Source organism: Cololabis saira, chromosome 21, assembly GCF_033807715.1.
Source record: "Cololabis saira isolate AMF1-May2022 chromosome 21, fColSai1.1, whole genome shotgun sequence".
NCBI lineage: Eukaryota > Metazoa > Chordata > Actinopteri > Beloniformes > Belonidae > Cololabis > Cololabis saira.
Window position 1 is genome coordinate 35,899,285 of NC_084607.1, and position 19,920 is coordinate 35,919,204.

Genomic DNA, 19,920 nt, shown 5'->3' on the forward strand with positions numbered 1-19,920 from the left:
ATCTACTCTTATATAGTTATTCAAGTATATTGTTATACCATTGCTGTCTATTGTTCTCTATTATATTGTAGTGTTATAGTAAAGTAATGATAATGTAACACTATGCATTATAATTACTTCTATTATTACATACATACATAGTAGCACAACTAAATGCTGGGCGTTTATATATATATATATATATATATATATATATATATATATATATATATATATATATATATATATATATATATATATATATATATATATATATATATATATATATATATATATATATATATATATATATATATATATATATATATATATATGTGTGTGTGTGTGTGTGTGTGTGTGTGTTCAGGTTGTACAGTCTAACAGGAAGTGCAAAGTCGGCACCAGGGCAACATGTATACATAACATGTATATAGCCTATATATTATTTTTTTATTTTTTTAACTGTCACAAATTATTTTGGTTAAAATTGATTTTATTTCTTTTTAAGGTGGAGGACCCCCTGCAGTACCTCCGCGGCCCCCCTAGGGGTCGCGGACCCCCGGTTGAAGACCCCTGCTCTAAAGCACATCGTGTTTATCTGTTACTGAGATGAAGATCAGATCATAATTTATGCCAAATGAATGTAGAAAATCATCCCCTTTCTTCCTCCTTCTGTCTAAATACAAGAAAAGGAAGCCCTGAATGAAAAAGCAGCAGAGGTTGTGAGGGACATGGCAGCTCCTCTCAGGGTCACAGGGAAAGGTCAAAGGTCAGGGCTGTGTTCCTGCGGGGGAAGTGCTGCTCAGACACTGGCAGATCTTCACCAGCGGCCTCAGCATGCATCTTTCACTTCTCTTATAAATGTTTTGCTGTTGATCCATCTGTCAAACGCCACGTCGGCAGGGCTTAGCAGGATCAGGTGGATGGCATTGCAGCAACTGGACTGTAAAATAGCTCCAAAGAGATTTACATTTTACTTTTACATGAGTTTTTCAGAAGAATTTTAATTCTTTAAATCTTTTCTAATCCCATCTGTGAGTGGATTTTTTCAGAATAACAAAAGAATCAGTCCATGTTTGTAGCATTTTGAATTGGTTAAAGCCAGAATGAACTCCCACATGTATTTCATACATCAGGCTGCGCCTCATCGGCTAACAGGTCGCTGACCCGTCCAGGCCGAGGAATGAGACACAGGAAGTTTGAAATGTGGAAGCTTCACCTGCAACGCACATTTCCCTTTGTTCAGCCATCCATCCACCGTCCGCCGCTTATCCGTTCCAGGGTCGCGGGGGCAGCAGCCTCAACAGTGATGCCCAGACTTCCTTCACCCCAGGCACTTCCTCCAACTCTTCCTCCAGCTCTTCCTCCAGCTCTTCCTCCAGCTCTTCCTCCAGCTCTTCCTCCAACTCTTCCTCCAGCTCTTCCTCCAACTCTTCCTCCATCTCTTCCTCCAACTCTTCCTCCAGCTCTTCCTCCATCTCTTCCTCCATCTCTTCCTCCATCTCTTCCTCCATCTCTTCCTCCAGCTCTTCCTCCATATCTTCCTCCATCTCTTCCTCCATCTCTTCCTCCAACTCTTCCTCCATCTCTTCCTCCAGCTCTTCCTCCAGCTCTTCCGGGGGGAGTCCGAGGCGTTCCCAGGCCAGCCGAGAGACATAGTCTCTCCAGCGTGTTCTGGGTCTTCCCCGGGGTCTCCTCCCGGTGGGACATGCCTGGAACACCTCCCTAGGGAGGAGGGACATGCCTGGAACTCCTCCCTAGGGAGGAGGGACATGCCTGGAAAACCTCCCTAAGGAGGATCCAGGAGGATCCGGTACAGATGTCCAAGCCACCTCAGTTGACTCCTCTCAATGTGAAGGAGCAGCGGCTCGACTCCGAGCTCCTCCCGGGTGACCGAACTCCTCACCCTATCTTTAAGGGAGCGCCCAGCCACCCTGCGGAGGAAACTCATCTCTAAGGGAGCGTCCAGCCACCCTGCGGAGGAAACTCATCTCGGCCGCTTGTATCCGCGATCTTGTCCTTTCGGTCACTACCCAAAGTTCATGGCCATAGGTGAGGGTAGGTGCGTAGATTGACCGGTAAATCGAGAGCTTCGCCTTTCGGCTCAGCTCCCTCTTCACCACGACGGTCCGGTACATCGACCGTATAACTGCGGACGCTGCACCGATCCGTCTGTCAATCTCCCGCTCCATCGTTCCCTCACTCGTGAACAAGATACTGAGATACTTGAACTCCTCCACCTGAGGCAGGACTTCTCCACCCACCCGGAGAAGGCACGCCACCCTTTCCCGATGGAGAACCATGGCCTTGGTTTTGGAGGTGCTGATTCTCATCCCTGCCGCGTCGCACTCGGCCTCAAACCGCCCCAGCACATGCTGAAGGTCCCGGTCCGATGAAGCCAACAGGACAACGTCATCTGCAAAAAGCAGAGACGAAATCCTGTGGTTCCCAAATCGGATCCCCTCCGGCCCCTGACTACACCTAGAAATCCTGTCCATAACGCAGGCAGGTGGAAGCAGCAGCGGGATGACCAGAGGGTCATGGGGAAAAACTGGCTGCCATGTTGGCCAATCCCTCCCATCCACTGCACATGGAGCTGACGGGGATGAGGAGCAAATTCAGCTACAGATTTGTCCTCCCCCGTCAGACAACGAAGAGATTTGGACAGTCTTTTATTCCAACTGCTCTCCGACTCTACAACCAGGCCCTGCAGGCCCAGGGAGACCTGGAGCTGGAGTTGATAGGTAACTGAGTTAGACTCTTATCTGCACATGTTGCACTTTGGCAAACAACTACCAGCACTTTATGTTTGTTGGTCCAGCAGTGTGTTTATATGTATTGTTGCATTGTCAGCTCTGTTATTCTGTTTGTCTGATTTTCCCCAGAGGGGACAATAAAGGTTTCAATCAATCAATCAATCAATCAATCAAATCAATCAGACAGAGCCTGGACCTGAACCACGTAGAGATGTGGTGGAATGAGGTCCAAACAGCGGATCACACCCAACATCCAATAATGTGTCTGAGCTGAAACACTTGTGGAAAGAGGAATGATCCAGAATTCCTGCCGAATGCTGAGCAGCTCTGATCCAGAGATGCTGAAAGATCTCACCCAAGTAAGTTTTGAAGACACTGCTGAAGGAACTTCAAGCAGCTGTTACCTACAAGGGGGGTTTGATTCCTCCTCCGTTACTGTAAAGGCTTAAAGGGTGCTTTCAATAAAGATAAAAAAGAAATATATGTGTTTTTCTGTTAACAGGTTAAAGTATATTGTGTTTGTCTGTTAATGACACTTTTTATGGCAAATTAAAGCAGAAAACCAGTTGATTCCAAGGGGTTCATATACATTGTTTTGTCACAGTAAGATTACCATTAAACTGAACAGTTTTGTAAAACTAATACACTGAAGCAGCTCCTTTATTCCAGAAGAGATTAACAGTTGATGCATCAGAAACCACAGTTGTCATCAATTCCAGGGAAGTTTCTGAGTTCACGCTTGAAAAACACTGACTTTATTTCTGACTCTTATTTCTTTAAAAGATTTAAAGATCCCTTTTATTATTTTTGAACCTGAAAATCCCTGTGCGCCCCAGCTGCCTGCGTTCTAGGTTAGGGAGGAGATGTGATCAGGTTTGAAACCTGATATATTCACAGCCACATCAGCAGCATCCCTAACGGCTCTGTCATGTGAATAATTCCACAGGTACCTTCCAGATCACCAGGCAATGTTTTCACATTAAATTTAAGGAGAAAGAAAGTAAGATGTCTTTTCTCCCTGTTACTATTCGTCCAGAGTCACGGCTCTGTGTCTGGCCTTCAAGGCTGCACGTTTGTAGACAGATATATTCTCACAAATATTATTCAAAGTTGAATTACCTCCACATCTCTTTCATGCGCTTTAGGCAGTACTCGAGTTGTAAAAAAAATCAGGGGGGATGGTGGATTTTATCATATGGGGACAGATAATTTGTGCTGATTACAAATAATATAATATATTACAAATAATAGCAGTGACCAAAACACCTGCAGAAATACTGCAGGAATGACATAGCAGCAGTTAAATGCAGCCTTCTGTAAGCTTTAAATATCCACTGGGCTTACATCAAATACATCAAAACACAACAATAAAAAACACTTTTCTGAACTTATCAATATGACTCTGTCCTTCACAGGATAAGTAAAATGGATCACTGCAAAAACTCAAAATCTTAACAAGAATATTTGTCTTATTTCTAGTTAAAATGTCTCATTTTAGTAAAAAAATCGCATTACACTTAAAACAAGACTCATCACTGGAAAAAACAACAATTTTCACCGGTTTCAAGTAGATTTTCACTTGAAATAAATAGAAAAATCTGCCAGTGGAACAAGATTTTTTTGCTTGTAATAAGAAGATAAATCTTGTCTCACTGGCAGATTTTTCTACTTATTTCAAGTGAAAATTTACTTGAAACAGGTGAAAATTGTCAAATAAGTTATTTTTCTGGTGTTATTTTTCTGGTGATGACTCTAAATGTTGAAATAGCAGTAAAACCACATTCATTGATGAAATGACATAAGGGATGGAAAGGGGGGATGGCAGTTTTACAGGGGGGATGATTTGGACCGTTTTTTATTTCAGGGGGGGGGATACCATCCTCAACCTGGTTAAGGAATTTAGTAGACATTATGAACAAAAGATTAGTTTAGACAGATGGATGGACAGCTCGGTGCCTCCAGATATGCTGTTTGCACAGAATACGTTTATTGTTGTACTCCTGACTGGTACATATCTTGATGGCGTGTGTCTGCTTCAGAAACTCTGACACACGTTCCATTTATTGAACTGAGTAGACGTCTTAACGCCAGTCATCTTCACAAAATCGTCACAAGTAGCTTTGTCTCCGGTCATGAAAGAGGAAAGCAGTCAAACAGTCTTTTCATCTTGGTGTTTTTAAGTCTTCACTTGGCAGAGTATGAGACAAAGCTGTCAAGCTACAAAACTCGGACCCCTACTCTGGAAAGTATCACAATATTGTATAATAAAATACAAGCTGGACCTCATAGAGTTCACATTTTATTCGTAGGATTAAGGTGATTTCACCTTTAGTTACGTAAACAAAGATTCACTCTAACTCCACAAGCATCTCTAATGCAGGGCAGGTTTACTGGGACTACTGAAAGATAACTTTAACAAGCTATTAGAGTTCAACTTGTCTTCTACATGGTTAGCTAGGAGTTACAGACAGTATGTGTGAATGTGTCTGTGGGTTTGAATTTCAGTGTCTTTAAAATCAAAAATAAAAGACTTTTGAGTCTTCCAGCAGCACTTCAGTATAATCTCACGGACCCAAGAATAACTTTGCCACTTAATGGACTGTGTTGCTGCATCCAGAATGTAGCAAGCTCGTTGCCACTGGGGCCGACCGACAGGACAGAGGATTTCGTGCAGGAAACGTTTTTTATTCTCGTTCACTGCACACACACGTGCACCAGCACCTTCAGCAGAGAGCCCTTGCTGCTGTGCAGCCACTCCTTATGTAGCCAGGCAGGGTGGAGAGGTTGATTGGGCACACCTGTGCCCAATCACCTGAGTGGCTGCTCCTCCACCCTGCCTTCACCCTGCCACACAGAATATGCATACATCCTTTATTAACTTGTCATAACTTTTGATATTATTTTTATCTGACTCACAGTAACAAATGGACCCAATCTGTTTGACCTCATGAAACAGAAGCATTCATAATTTATTGTGTTGTTATTGAGCAAACTAAAAAAAGACATTTACAGTGCTGATGGAAAATGTACGTGACATCTTTGACTAATTAGTCAAAAAAAGCTAATAGGAGACAGTAGTTTTCATTCCTGTAGACCAACTACTAAAACAAGCTTGGGAGTGTAGTTTTATAGCCTCTTTGATAGAAACAATTTACGTTCATCAGAAGGATGTGAACGATGCCTAATCAAATTAAATCAACCTTTGATATGAATATCGCACATTTCAACAACCTCCAACCTCCTTTGTTGACCAAAGTGCTTCACAGCCCTGAAAACAAGTAAAAGATCAATACAATAAAAATATAAAATCACACTCACTCACTCACTCACTCACTCATCATCTTCTCCCGCTTTATCCGTTCCCGGGTCGCGGGGGCAGCAGCCTCAGCAGGGATGCCCAGACTTCCCTCACCCCAGACACTTCCTCCAGCTCTTCCGGGGGGAGTCCGAGGCGTTCCCAGGCCAGCCGAGAGACATAGTCTCTCCAGCGTGTCCTGGGTCTTCCCCGGGGTCTCCTCCCGGTGGGACATGCCTGGAACACCTCCCTAGGGAGGCGTCCAGGAGGCATCCGGTACAGATGCCCAAGCCACCTCAGCTGACTCCTCTCAATGTGGAGGAGTAGCGGCTCGACTCCGAGCTCCTCCCGGGTGACCGAACTCCTCACCCTATCTCTAAGGGAGCGTCCAGCCACCCTGCGGAGGAAACTCATCTCGGCCGCTTGTATCCGCGATCTTGTCCTTTCGGTCACTACCCAAAGTTCATGACCATAGGTGAGGGTAGGGGCGTAGATTGACCGGTAAATCGAGAGCTTCGCCTTTCGACTCAGCTCCCTCTTTACCACGACGGTCCAGTACATCGACCGCATTACTGCGGACGCTGCACCGATCCGCCTGTCAATCTCACGCTCCATTGTTCCCTCACTCGTGAACAAGATCCCGAGATACTTGAACTCCTCCACCTGAGGCAGGACTTCCCCACCCACCCGGAGAAGGCATGCCACCCTTTTCCGGTCGAGAACCATGGCCTCGGTCTTGGAGGTGCTGATTCTCATCCCTGCCGCGTCGCACTCGGCCGCAAACCGCCCCAGCACATGCTGGAGGTCCCGGTCTGATGAAGCCAACAGGACAACTTAATCTGCAAAAAGCAGAGATGAAATCCTGAGGTTCCCAAACCGGATCCCCTCCGGCCCCTGGCTGCGCCTAGAAATCCTGTCCATAAAAATTATGAACAGGACCGGTGACAAAGGGCAGCCCTGCCGGAGTCCAACATGCACCGGGAACAAGTCTGACTTACTGCCGGCAATGCGAACCAGACTCCTGCTTCGATCATACAGAGACCGGACAGCCCTTAGTAGAGGGCCCCGGACTCCATACTCACTCAGCACCCCCCACAGAATGGCACGAGGGACACGGTCAAATGCCTTCTCCAGATCCACAAAGCACATGTAGACTGGTTGGGCAAATTCCCATGAACCCTCGAGCACCCTGCGGAGGGTATAGAGCTGGTCCAGTGTTCCACGACCGGGACGAAAACCGCATTGTTCCTCCTGAATCCGAGGTTAAAAATATAAATAAAAAATATAAAATAAAAACCAAAAATATGTTGATAAAACAAACTAAAACTGAGAAAAGTGACATATCTTTTATTTACCAAAAGCCAATCAGAATAAGTTGGCTTTGAGTTTGGCTTTTTTTTTTTTTTTAATATTTTTATCCCGGTTTTTTCCCCATTTTATCACCCAGTGCTCCTACTTAACAGTCCTGGGCATTGCCATCCTCTACCAACCCCGGGAGGGCCCTGCACTGAGCTCAGGTCTCCTCCTTAACCTGAGGAGTGAGCGGGCCGCATCTTTTCACCAGACAGGGTGAGGATTCTCTGACCGGACGTAGCGCGTGGAAGGATCACGTTATTCCGGCCGGATCCTCCCCACCCCATCTGGCGCCCCGGTTGGCCAGAGGGGGCATGTATAGCCCAGGACTGTTGCATGTTTTTGTGAGGGTAGCTCCTATTAGCTACCCAGGGGAACACAGGGAGAACATGCAAACTCCACACAGAAAGATCCTTTCTCCAACCCCACCCAGGGTGTGGGCGCTGAAGTCATGGGGGAACTAACACGCACTTCAGCGCCCACAGCGTCCCCGGTGGGAATCAAACCCAAAACCTTCTTGCTGTGAGACGGCTGCACTACCAGCTGTGCCACCGTGCCCCCTTGAGTTTGGCTTTGAACAGTTTTCTCACATTCAAACGGAGAAAATCACGTGAGAGCCAGAGTTTGATGTCACCTGTGGATGGAACTGGACTGTATCTTGGATGAGCTGGGCATTATAGACCGGTAGATTTGCAAATCATCTTCATATAGATTAAAGGAGACATTATAACATATAAGGGAAATAACTGACCCTAATGGCGGATTGTATAAGGAAAATAGAACAGGGCCCAGAACAATCAATGACCTTCTTCCTCAGCCACTCTTACCTCTGGTGTACCACAGGGACCCCCCTGTGGTACACCAGAGGTAAGAGTGGCTGAGGAAGAAGGTCATTGATTGTGCCAAAGAAACTCCTGTTTGTTAAATTGGACCTTAACCAATGCAGCACAGGTCCCTGAAGGCCAGCAAGTTGTTTCAAGCATTCCAGGAGGACTGAGTGGTCCACAGTATCCAATTCAATTCAATTCAATTGTATTTAACGAACGTCTATTACAACAGAAGTTTTCTCTAGGCTCTTTCCAGAGACCCAGAACATGAACCCCCGAGCAATTATTACATAAACATAACATAAACAGTGGCAGGTAAAAACTCCCCTTTAGGAGGGAAAAAACCTGGACCAGGACCTGGATCATAAAGGGGCACCCTCCTGTCAGTGGCCAGCTAGGCAGAGCAGAAAAAGAGAAAACAGACAGAGAGAATGAAGAACAGAGAAAGAAGAGACACAGACACACTGACTGCGTTTCCATGCAGTCAAGAACCCTTTTAAAACCTGAATATTGGCAATAACCCGAATTTGCACGGCCATGTAAACACCAATAACCCCTTGAATAACCCAAATTAGATTTTAAAAAACCTGAATATGAGCCCTGGGTTACTCCTTTTAACACCTGAATATTGGGTCATGTAAACGCCAAACGGAATATCCCCATCAAACGGAACAGGAATTTGTTTTCTGCACATGCTCTGTTCACAAGGAATCCTGGTCTTTTGAGTCCAGGAAGTTCTTCTAAACACGGAGAAACCAAGACCAGGAGGAGACTAATCACTTCATAAATGTAATGAAGGATATGAACATTTCATGAGCATTTGTAGACGGTAGAAAGTACCGGGATAGCCAGATTTAAAAGAAGGTGAGAGAAAAGTTGCGCAAAGCAGCATTTGTTAGTTATCATAGGGGTATGGGGCTAGAGGTTTACTAAATACTAACTACAGGTTTACTAACACTAATTACAGGTTTACTAAACAAAAACGTCTTAAGTTTGGTTTTGCAAGGCCAAAAACCAACGTTGAATGTCCGTGACCTTTGATCCCTCAGAAATACTGCTTTAGAAACCCAAATCCTTCTTTGGAGAACATCGCCGCGTGAGCTCAGGCAACCATTGGGGAGCCATGGTCATTTAACAAATTTTTGTGTTAGTTAAAACTCTACAATGCAAAGCTAAAGCCATATATCAGCAATACCAAGAAAGGCCAGCGGTTGCTCTGGACAACAGCTCATGTGAGACGGACCCAAAGTGGAAGTGTGCTGCGGTCTGACGAGTCCACGTTTCTGATTGTTCCTGGGTGTCATGGACGTCGTGTCCTCTGGACCACCAGCATTGTTGCCATTGCAAAGTTTTAAAAGTCAGCATCTTTGATGGTATGGAGGTCTGCTAGTGCCCATGGCATCATGGGTAACCTTCACATCTGTGAAAGGGATCGTTAATGCTAAAGGGTTCACGCAGGTTGTGGAGCAACAGTCTGCCATCCAAGCAGCAGCCCTGCTTACTCCAGCGAAATGCCGAGCGACATTCTGCACGTGTTACAGCAGCGAGGCTTGGTAGTAAAAGAGTGCAGGTACCGCTGTGTCCCGCCTGCAGAGCAGACCTGACTCCCACTGACAACGTGGACCTCATTACAGAGCAGAAAGCAGAGCACTGAGACCCCCAGCTGCCGTCGTTCTTCAGGCAGGGAAAGATTCCAGATCGTTATTCAAGTACATTATTATACCATTGCTGTCTATTGTTCTATTATAGTAAAGTAATGATAATGTAATACTATACATTATAATTACTTGTATTAGTACATACATACATAGTAGCACAACTAAATGCTGGGCGTTTGTTTTGTTTTGATTTTAACTATATTTATACATATAATTGAATATTATATCACTGTATAGAACAGTTTTTAAAGTAGGTATTGGTGTTTTATAAGTAGTAAGCTTAATGAAACTCGTCTTGTTATATGTAAGAATGTATGTAAGATTCAGGGGTAGGACTCACTAAGTGTTTACTTCAATCCTACTCCGTTTCGAGCTGATGTGCTGTACATATACATACATATATATATATATATATATACATACATATATATATATATAATATATATATATATATATATATATATATATATATATATATATATATATATATATATATATATATATATATATATATATATTTATATATATATATATATATATATATATATATATATATATATATATATATATATATATATATATATATATATATATATCCATTTTATATCCAGTCCAGTATATATATATATATATATATATATATATATATATATATATATATATATATATATATATATATATATATATATATATATATATATATATATATATATATATATATATTTGTATTCTGTTTTTTTACTTTTTTGTACTCTTTTTTAACATGCATGTTCGAAATAAAATCTTCAATTCAAATTCAAAATTCAGATGGACAGTTTCTGAACACGGAAAGGTGATGTAACACAGCTGTTTTTTGGATGTATGGCAAGATGCAAATTCAAAATGGAAGAGTTTAAGAATTAAGCAAAATGAATAGAGTTGATCTTTTTTTCGAATATTTTGCCAATGAAATGTATTCAGTTGAAAACTGGTAGTAAACTAATGTAAATCACTGTATTCTGTTATTATTTACACTTTATTTGCAAAATGTCCCAACTTCACTGGAATTGGGGCCCATGTAACTTTTTGTGCTGTCAGTTTAGGCACATCATTCTTATGACTTGAAGGGGACCTATTATGGCATATAATACCTATTTTAAACAGGCTAAAAACAAGCTTTTGATAGTTTTTGCTAAATAAATTAGAAATTCAGCCTCTAAACCATGTCTTTATCTTCCCATTCTCTAACCTCATTATCTATGAGGGATTCTGAGTGGGCGGGGCTATGATAATGAGGCTCTGTGCTGATTGGCTGCCTGAATGACGCGATACACCGCTACGAATAAATGGCAGAAGCTCCGGCTGGCGGAGTTAGTTGTTGTTCCGGCCAGAATTAGTTGTGGGCATGGTTTCACGCATCGGAGGCCAACCGATGTAAATCGCATTTTGGTTAGGTCTACGTAACGACGGAAGCAGAATCTTATTGGCTCGTAGATCCACATCACACTGGACGGATCATCCAGGCGGCTGTACAGACACTGCAGAATTTGTTTGCTTTCCTCCTTCTCTGAGTTGGCAGGCTGAGGGGAGACCACTTTATATATGTTAAAGCAAGAGAAAACCTGGTTTTCATAATAGGTCCCCTTTACTTCACTTTTTATGGTGAATGAATCCCGGTGTCACAGTTTGGTACTTCCTGTTTTATTTTGAAGCCCATGTCTTTGTGTTTGAGTTCTTGTTTGATGTTCCTGTTTCCATCAGCCCTGATCGTCTGCACCTGTGTCTCGTTAACCCTTGTGTATGTCTGGTCTTGTCTTTCCCCTGCTCCCTGCTCGTTTGTTCCTCCGTGTTTTCTGCCCAGGTTTTTGTAGTTTTTTTTTTTTTGTTTTAAAGGAGCATGAGGCTCCTTTTAAAAAATGAGACTCTCTAGCGCCACCTTTCGCCACGACGGCCGTCGGGGGTACTGCAGCCAACAGTGAAGCCGGCACGGGAGAACGGGGAGAACGTGCATGCAGCGTCATGTGACGTCACATCCACAGGACAGCGCGGGAAATTCGGGACCGAATTGCAGCACATTTTGCAGCACACAGCCTGTTCAAGGCAACGGAGAGATACACTAGAGGGCTCATTCTTTTTGGTTTGGAACGCTTCATCTGACATTATTACTAGAAAACTTAAAACGTATACAAATTTTTTTCATAAATCCTGCCTCAAGCTCCTTTAAGCTCTGGTTTTTGCATCCTGCTCAGCAGCATTTTTGTTTTGACAAATAAATCGCCTTCTTGGAACTCCTGCCTCCTGCATCTCTCCTGCATCCATTCCATGATGGATGCAGGAGTCCGACCTACCACTATTGTATAACACCACGAAAGAAAAAGTGTCACATTTGTCTTTCCTTTGTTTGCTTACGTGTGTTAGTAATCCTGTGCTGCGGTGACCGTGATCTGTCAACCACCACACAGACATGTCAACATCTCATAACCGTTCCCAATCAATCCTGATCCTGCTGTTGTACATGCAGGAAAAATCATTCCTAATGAAGGTTTTCTTGAAGTCTGGATTCGAACAATGCACATTTAGAATGGAATCTTGATATAATCTGGAGTCAGTAGCTCCGATAGTGACTCAAAACCAAACAAATCTACTGGAAAGGTTTTACCCAGAGAGCCTGCAACGTCCCGACTCCACGAAGGCTGTCCGCTTGTTCAGCGCTCAGAATAAACGCATATTCTTCCGTCTATTTTAAGCCAACTTTTTTTCTGTGTCCCTACTGTTAACTTTGTTTCTCACTTGCACCAAAGGTTTTGTCCACAAAAATGTATATTTTTGTGTAAATTGGTGTCAAAGTGCTTAGATGCAGGAAAACACTAAATTAGTGCTTCATAAAAGTCTCGTTTCCATCAGTTCATTTTTGGTCACTTATCGTCACAGTCCTCTGCTTTACCTCCGTTGACCTCTGTGTGTGTGTGTGTGTGTGTGTGTGTGTGTGTGTGTGTGTGTGTGTGTGTGTGTGTGTGTGTGTGTGTGTGTGTGTGTGTGTGTGTGTGTGTGTGTGTGTGTGTGAGGAAGGCGGGGAGAGCAGACAGCCCGTCCTCAACGTGGCAGGGTGACGTTGCAAAAACCTGTAAAAGACAAACCCAGAAGTTGGCGAAGACACACGCTCACAGAGGGGAAGAAGAGAGAAATAGCAGAGGAGGGAGAAGCTCTTTTTTCTTCTTTAGATTTCACTTCGGTTCATTGAAACTCTGTGGCAGTTTCAAGTTTATGCCAGTAATGGTTTTTCATATGAATAATGGTGCAAAGAGTTTAATAGTAATTCTTTTTGGAATGTTTCTTGCTCTACGGAACGAGTGCTTGGTTGACTGTGAGCCCGAGGAGAAGCTAATTACACTAACTCTAAAAGAAGAATACCTGGCCGTGCTTTTAAAAGAATTCAGTTAGTATCTATTAATAAATACTTTCATTTCGCTATGCAGTTTTCTTTTCATTTTATGGTTAAAATCAACATTAAAACGTTAAAATATCAGGAAATGCACAGATAATTGTATCAATAATGCAAGGACTTGGTGACAGTGAGGTGAAAATGATTGTCTTAACACGGAGGACAACCATCTGTCTGACCAGTGGACCTTCATCCGGTTCAAGGTCACAGAATGACGGAGTCTGTCAGAGACGGGGACCCCGACCGGTGACGGAGACCTGAGTAACATTTAAAGCTGATCGTGCTACAGACATTTTTGTGGAAATATTCATATTTTTCTACAACTGTGGCCCTCTCACATCTGAAGACACAAACTAAGGATCAGTGGAGTCACTGCTTCCGTCACAACCAGTGCTTTGCGACTCAAAGGACAGTCGCGGTCCGTTTTTCCGTTAGGAACTAGGAAGACAAAAGTGCAAGTGCAAAAATCACAGTCCACGCATCCTTACATATAATAAATAATGAAAACAAATAATAAAAACAAATTCCTACATAAGCACAAGTTCTCGTGGCAAGGGTTAAAAACAATCACATACAGGATAAAAAAGTTACATAGGATAAAAGAAAGAAACAGGTCTATAGAAAAAGGAAAAACGGGTTAGGTGTTTAAAAGTGGGATTGAGGTGGGGATGAAATTGGATGATGCTCTCTTTGTCCGGAGTGGGAGTGACCTGTATCTGCGTGCTGATGGTAGTAGAGTGTAGTTGCCATTTAATGTGTGTGTTGTGTCTGTTGCGATCTGTGTGCCTTTTTTCTTGACCTGAGTATTGTAGATGTTGACGAGTGGTTCCTGTTCCTGACCTATGTTTTTATTGCTGAGTTTAACTATTTTATTTAGACTATTCTGGTGGGTGTGGTGGGTGGGATTCACAGAAACAACTGGATTCCAGGCAGCAAAACGTGGATTTGCGGTTCCCATTTTGTATCAGGTAATGTTGGATTTTTGGGTAGCTAACGTTAAACGGTCACATCATAAAGTTCGGTGTCCCCATCACTTTAATTTCTACAACAAATCCTGCCTTGAAGTCGGACCAAGCGTCAAGACTTTTGTATCTTCAAGCTTTGCTTCGTGTATTTCCCTGGCGTAGAAATTAAGTACATATAAATATCAGGAAACTGGATTCGTGGCCAAATATGAATGTCCATGGACCACTGGTTCTTGGTGACTGTACCAAATATTAATGTCCATGGACCACTGGTTCTTGGTAACTGTACCAAATATTAATGTCCATGGACCACTGGTTCTTGGGGTAACTGTACCAAATATTAATGTCCATGGACCACTGGTTCTTGGTAACTGTACCAAATATTAATGTCCATGGACCACTGGTTCTTGGTAACTGTACCAAATATTAATGTCCATGGACCACTGGTTCTTGGTAACTGTACCAAATATTAATGTCCATGGACCACTGGTTCTTGGTAACTGTACCAAATATTAATGTCCATGGACCACTGGTTCTTGGTAAGTGTACCAAATATTAATGTCCATGGACCACTGGTTCTTGGTAACTGTACCAAATATTAATGTCCATGGACCACTGGTTCTTGGGGTAACTGTCCGGGTGACTGTCAAGTCTAAGTGACCACCTAGTGCTAATTTAAGCCCATAATCGGCTGTTATCCCGTCTTCTCCACTAGTTGCAGCTGTTTTTGCCACTCAGTGCGAGTGAGGGGGCTGGTCCAGTGGAGAAGTGACGTCAATGCAAACCCTCTATTGTTTGATTTCACATCCATGACGACTCTGAGGGGGTGAATTTTTATGTACCAGGTGAGTTTATATTTCTAATATGATTGACTGGCAGATGACTAGTCATTATCTCTTCCTCTTCCTTCATCGTCATGCTTCTGCGCTTGCGCAGCAGAGAGCGGCTGCACTAACCCAGCATCAGTTAAACGTGACTGTCGTCTTTGCTTTCACCACAGAGAACATGCTAAGTGGTATTTTCAGCTGTTGACACCTGCTGCCAGACATTTCAACAGGGATCTGCTAAAGCAGCTGGTAGCCAAAGCTAACTTTGATTGACATGCTCTGGGCGTGTTAAAAATCAAGTTTCTAGCCATATTTGGTCCATTAATAAGATGTAGTTATGCTATTACATCACTGCATTACATGAGGACCTTACCTCTGAATAATGAGCAATCAAAATAATTTGTCCAAAACTAGAGATGTTTCTGTTCATCTTCAAAGACAAGATCTTTTTCTTTCTTCTGAAGTCCTGCAGGATGAGATACGGAGAGTTACAGAGATAGGAGAGAAGACTGAGATAGTTACTAAACAGAAAAACACTTGACACTCCGCAGCGGTACCTTTGGTCGCAAATTCAGAGTTTTGCTTTTCTTTTGCAAAAAAGTGTCATGTAAAACCACCTTAAGAGAAAGACCAGGTTTGGGCTCCAGGTACGCTACCAATGTACATCTACTCTGATTCCAGGAGCAAAAAGGGTATTCATTCGGTTGTAAAATATGGTAAGTGATGACAACACATACGTGCTTTGAATTCTAAATTCAAAATGCTCAAAGTTGACTGCAGGAGATCATAAAAAGCTCAATACAACCACAAGAGACTTTGAGTAAAAAAATGACTAAGGAGCATTTCTGGAGAACATACCAGTAGTCATTAGGGGAAAGGTGAGGATATATGAGGACACGTCAACAAACAGTCACAGAGACAAATAAGACCCCAAAAAAACAATATAACTGACACTTTCTCTCCTGGACAATTCAATTAAATTCAGTTTTATTTATATAGCATATATTACAACAGAAGTTGTCTCTAGACGCTTTCCAGAGACCAAGGTGCCGGTGCCCCCCTGCAGCATAGCTCTATAGCAGCATATCTAGGATGAAGCTCTGTTTCAGACCAGCCGCTCTAGTCTGGTCCTGCAGCTGCAGCTACGACTACTGACCCTAACACACTAGAGTTACACTTTTACCAACACTAACTAGAGGTTTACTAAACACTAATTAGAGGTTTACTAACACTAACTAGAGGTTTACTAACACTAACTAGACGTTTACTAAACACTAACTAGAGGTTTACTAAACACTAACTAGAGGTTTACTAAACACTAACTAGAGGTTTACTAACACTAACTAGAGGTTTACTAAACACTAACTAGAGGTTTACTAAACACTAACTAGAGGTTTACTAAACACTAACTAGAGGTTTACTAAACACTAACTAGAGGTTTACTAAACACTAACTATAGGCTTTACTAACACTAACTAGAGGTTTACTAAACACTAACTAGAGGTTTACTAAACACTAACTATAGGCTTTACTAAACAGAAAGGTTTTAGTTTAGTTTTAAAGGTGGAGGTGGTGTCAGCCTCCTTAACCCAGATTGGAAGTTGGTTCCATAGTAACGGTTCCTGATAGCAGAAGACCTTCCTCCAGATCTACATTTGGAAACTCTAGGAACTACGAGTAGACCTGCACTCCGAGAGCTCTGTTAGGAACATAAGGCACTATCTTGCAAATATTGTGGAGCTAAGCCCTTTTGGGCTTTATATGCAAGTAATACAATTATGAATTGGATTCTACGGGTAGCCAATGGAGAGAAGCTAACGCTGGAGAGACGTGGTCTCTGCTGCTGATTCCTGTCAGCACTCGCGCTGCTGTACTTTGGATCGGCTGGAGGATGTTCAGAAAATTAATTGGACATCCTGCTAATAACACATTACAGTAATCTAGACTAGAAGAATTGAATTAGTTTTTCCACATCACTCTGCGAGAGTGGGGGACAGAGGGAGGACAGAGAAAAAAGTAGAAACTACATAAACTAAGCAGAAACACAGAGTCAATAACATTCAGTTACTGGAAAATTTCAGGAACTGCATTATGGGCATGCCCTATACTGCCCATTCGCTTCTGTTTGGGGTGGTTAAAAATGGTTAAAATTCCCCCCATATTACTAGGTCAATAGTACTATAAAACGTGCCTTTGCTGTTCACATAAAACTCAACTTATCATCATATGCATATCAGAAATGACACCATCCACGCCTCTCTATGTCAAACCTTTCAAAAGTTATGGCAGAAAATAGGAACTATCAAATATCGACCAATCAGAAGAAGGGACGGGGCTAATTTGCACCAATTATGTTCAAGGACTCAAAACTGAGTCAGATGACACCACCCACGACTCTTTATGTCAAACTATTCAAAAGTTATGGCAGAAAGTAGGAACTATCAAACATGGAACAATCAGATGAAGGAGGGGCGCGCCTTTTGGCGTCTATCGTCGGTAACGCTTTTGACTGAGAAAAGTAATGCCCATCGTCGCAGGATCTAGATGCACATTTTGATGTATAACACACCTGGGTGCACGTTACGGTTCGGGCCGTATTAACGGCCGATGGAATGGCATAAATTGCGCCAAAATTACACGATTAATTCACAATGGCTGACTTCCTGTTCGGTTTCGGCCATGGTGCCAGGAGACTTTTCTTTAAGTTGCGACATGATACAGGTGTGTACCGATTTTCGTGCATGTACGTCAAACCGTATTGTGGGGCTTGAGGCACAAAGTTTTCCGGGGGGCGCTGTTGAGCCATTTTGCCACGCCCATTAATGCAAACCATTAAATATAAATTTTTTTGCCAGGCCTGGCTTGCATGCAAAATTTGGTGACTTTTGGGGCACGTTTAGGGGGGCAAAAAGGCCCTCATTTCGTCGGAAAAATAAAAATAAAAACGAGAACAAGAACAATTCCTACAGATACAATAGGGCCTTCGCACTGTCAGTGCTCGGGCCCTAATAATAATAATTCCAATTGCAATAATAATTTTATAAATACACCGAGAGCGAGAACAGAGTGGAAAACAGGTGGATTATGGGACGTCTTAGTGTAGCAGCATAATTAAAGGAGCCGTCTGTAAGAAATGGCCAAAACTGGTACTGCAGTCACTTTCAAAATATAGTTGAGCGGCGTGTACCCTCCCCCTCCTCCCCCCGACCAGAGGTTGCCAGGTAGGCTCCAGAATGCAGCAGGAACGTAGGCTGCCATGGCTGCGATAATTAGAGCCGAGCTGGCAACCCGGATGCCGAAACAATACTGACTTAGTGATTGGGAGATAGGTGGAGGGTGGAGCTTCAGAAACAATACTGACTTGGTGATTGGGAGATAGGTGGAGGGTGGAGCTTCAGAAACAATACTGACTTGGTGATTGGGAGATAGGTGGAGGGTGGAGCTTCAGAAACAATACTGACTTGGTGATTGGGAGATAGGTGGAGGGTGGAGCTTCAGAAACAATACTGACTTGGTGATTGGGAGATAGGTGGAGGGTGGAGCTTCAGAAACAATACTGACTTGGTGATTGGGAGATAGGTGGAGGGTGGAGCTTCAGGCCAAAACAAAAAATGACAACATAAACATCAGTTGAAGGCTGCAACTCCTCTTTTTAAACTGGAATATCCTGGCTTGAGTGCTGTTGTCAGTGACATAAGTATTTGAAATGAACATGATTTTTAAATGTCTGTTGACAGCAGCCACATAGTTTGAAATATAAGCTAATAATGCACTTCCAGTTGTCCATTGGTTTTCTGGCTAGGAAGCCACCTTTTTTTTCTTCCAGTGTTGGATGTTGTACATTCCAGTTTCTCATCTGACCTTGAAGGCACTATCATCAGCGTAACAGTGGTTATGCCATGACATAAACAACCATTGGTGAAACCTGACCCTTATAAACCGCCGTTCTGGAGTCTAGTCTCTAAAAACGTGGCGTGATAGTGAAGTTCAGGGTTGACCCGGCTGATATGTGACGGGGAAAAAGGAAACATTTACACCCCCACCAGCTGGCTGTTACATTTCTTCAGTGTTTCTATTTGTGCTGCAGTTTTTAACTGCCTGCACCAGTCAGAGACTTCTTTGAAACCTCTGTAAATGTAGTTAGCTTTGGAAACAAGAGCAGAAAACATCTATTTTAGATGTGGAGAGAATGGTTTCCTCCCAAACCCAAACTGGGAGCAGGTCCCAGCGGAGCGTGTCAGTCTTAAAGAGAAAAGGGGGTGAACTTGTGTTTTTCCTTTCCTTTATTCAGACAAGTCCATTTACACACAGTCTGAAGCTGCAACAGTACAAGAGAAAATGTTTTCACGACTTTTATTTTGAAAAATCAGGAGGAAAAATAAAATGTGGTTGAATTAAAACTGTACAACACATCAGATTCAGTTTGTTTACTGAAACTGTGTTATCCCTATTTAAATAAAATTATATTATATTTTAGTTCATTTATTTAAAAAAAAAAACAAATGTTCTAGTTTTTGGTCAGCTCTGTATAATCATGCACGTTGTCCAATACAAGTGCTAATAAAATACTTTGAAATACTAATTTCCAAGAAATACTAATTGGAATTCAGTGACAGCAGCAGCAGCAGAAGTTGAGTGGCACCAGGCACACTTTTAATGACAGCTTTCCAATTGTTAACTGATGTCGTTTAAGGCCATGTTTCCACATAGCCGGGTATTTACGGATATTTCCCCCTCTATGTTTTGAAAAATACCATAATTTACACAAACCCACATAAATAGCTGTTAAGGTGCTATGAGCAGCCAAACCTACAGGGGGCAGTGTAACGAGAAGATAAA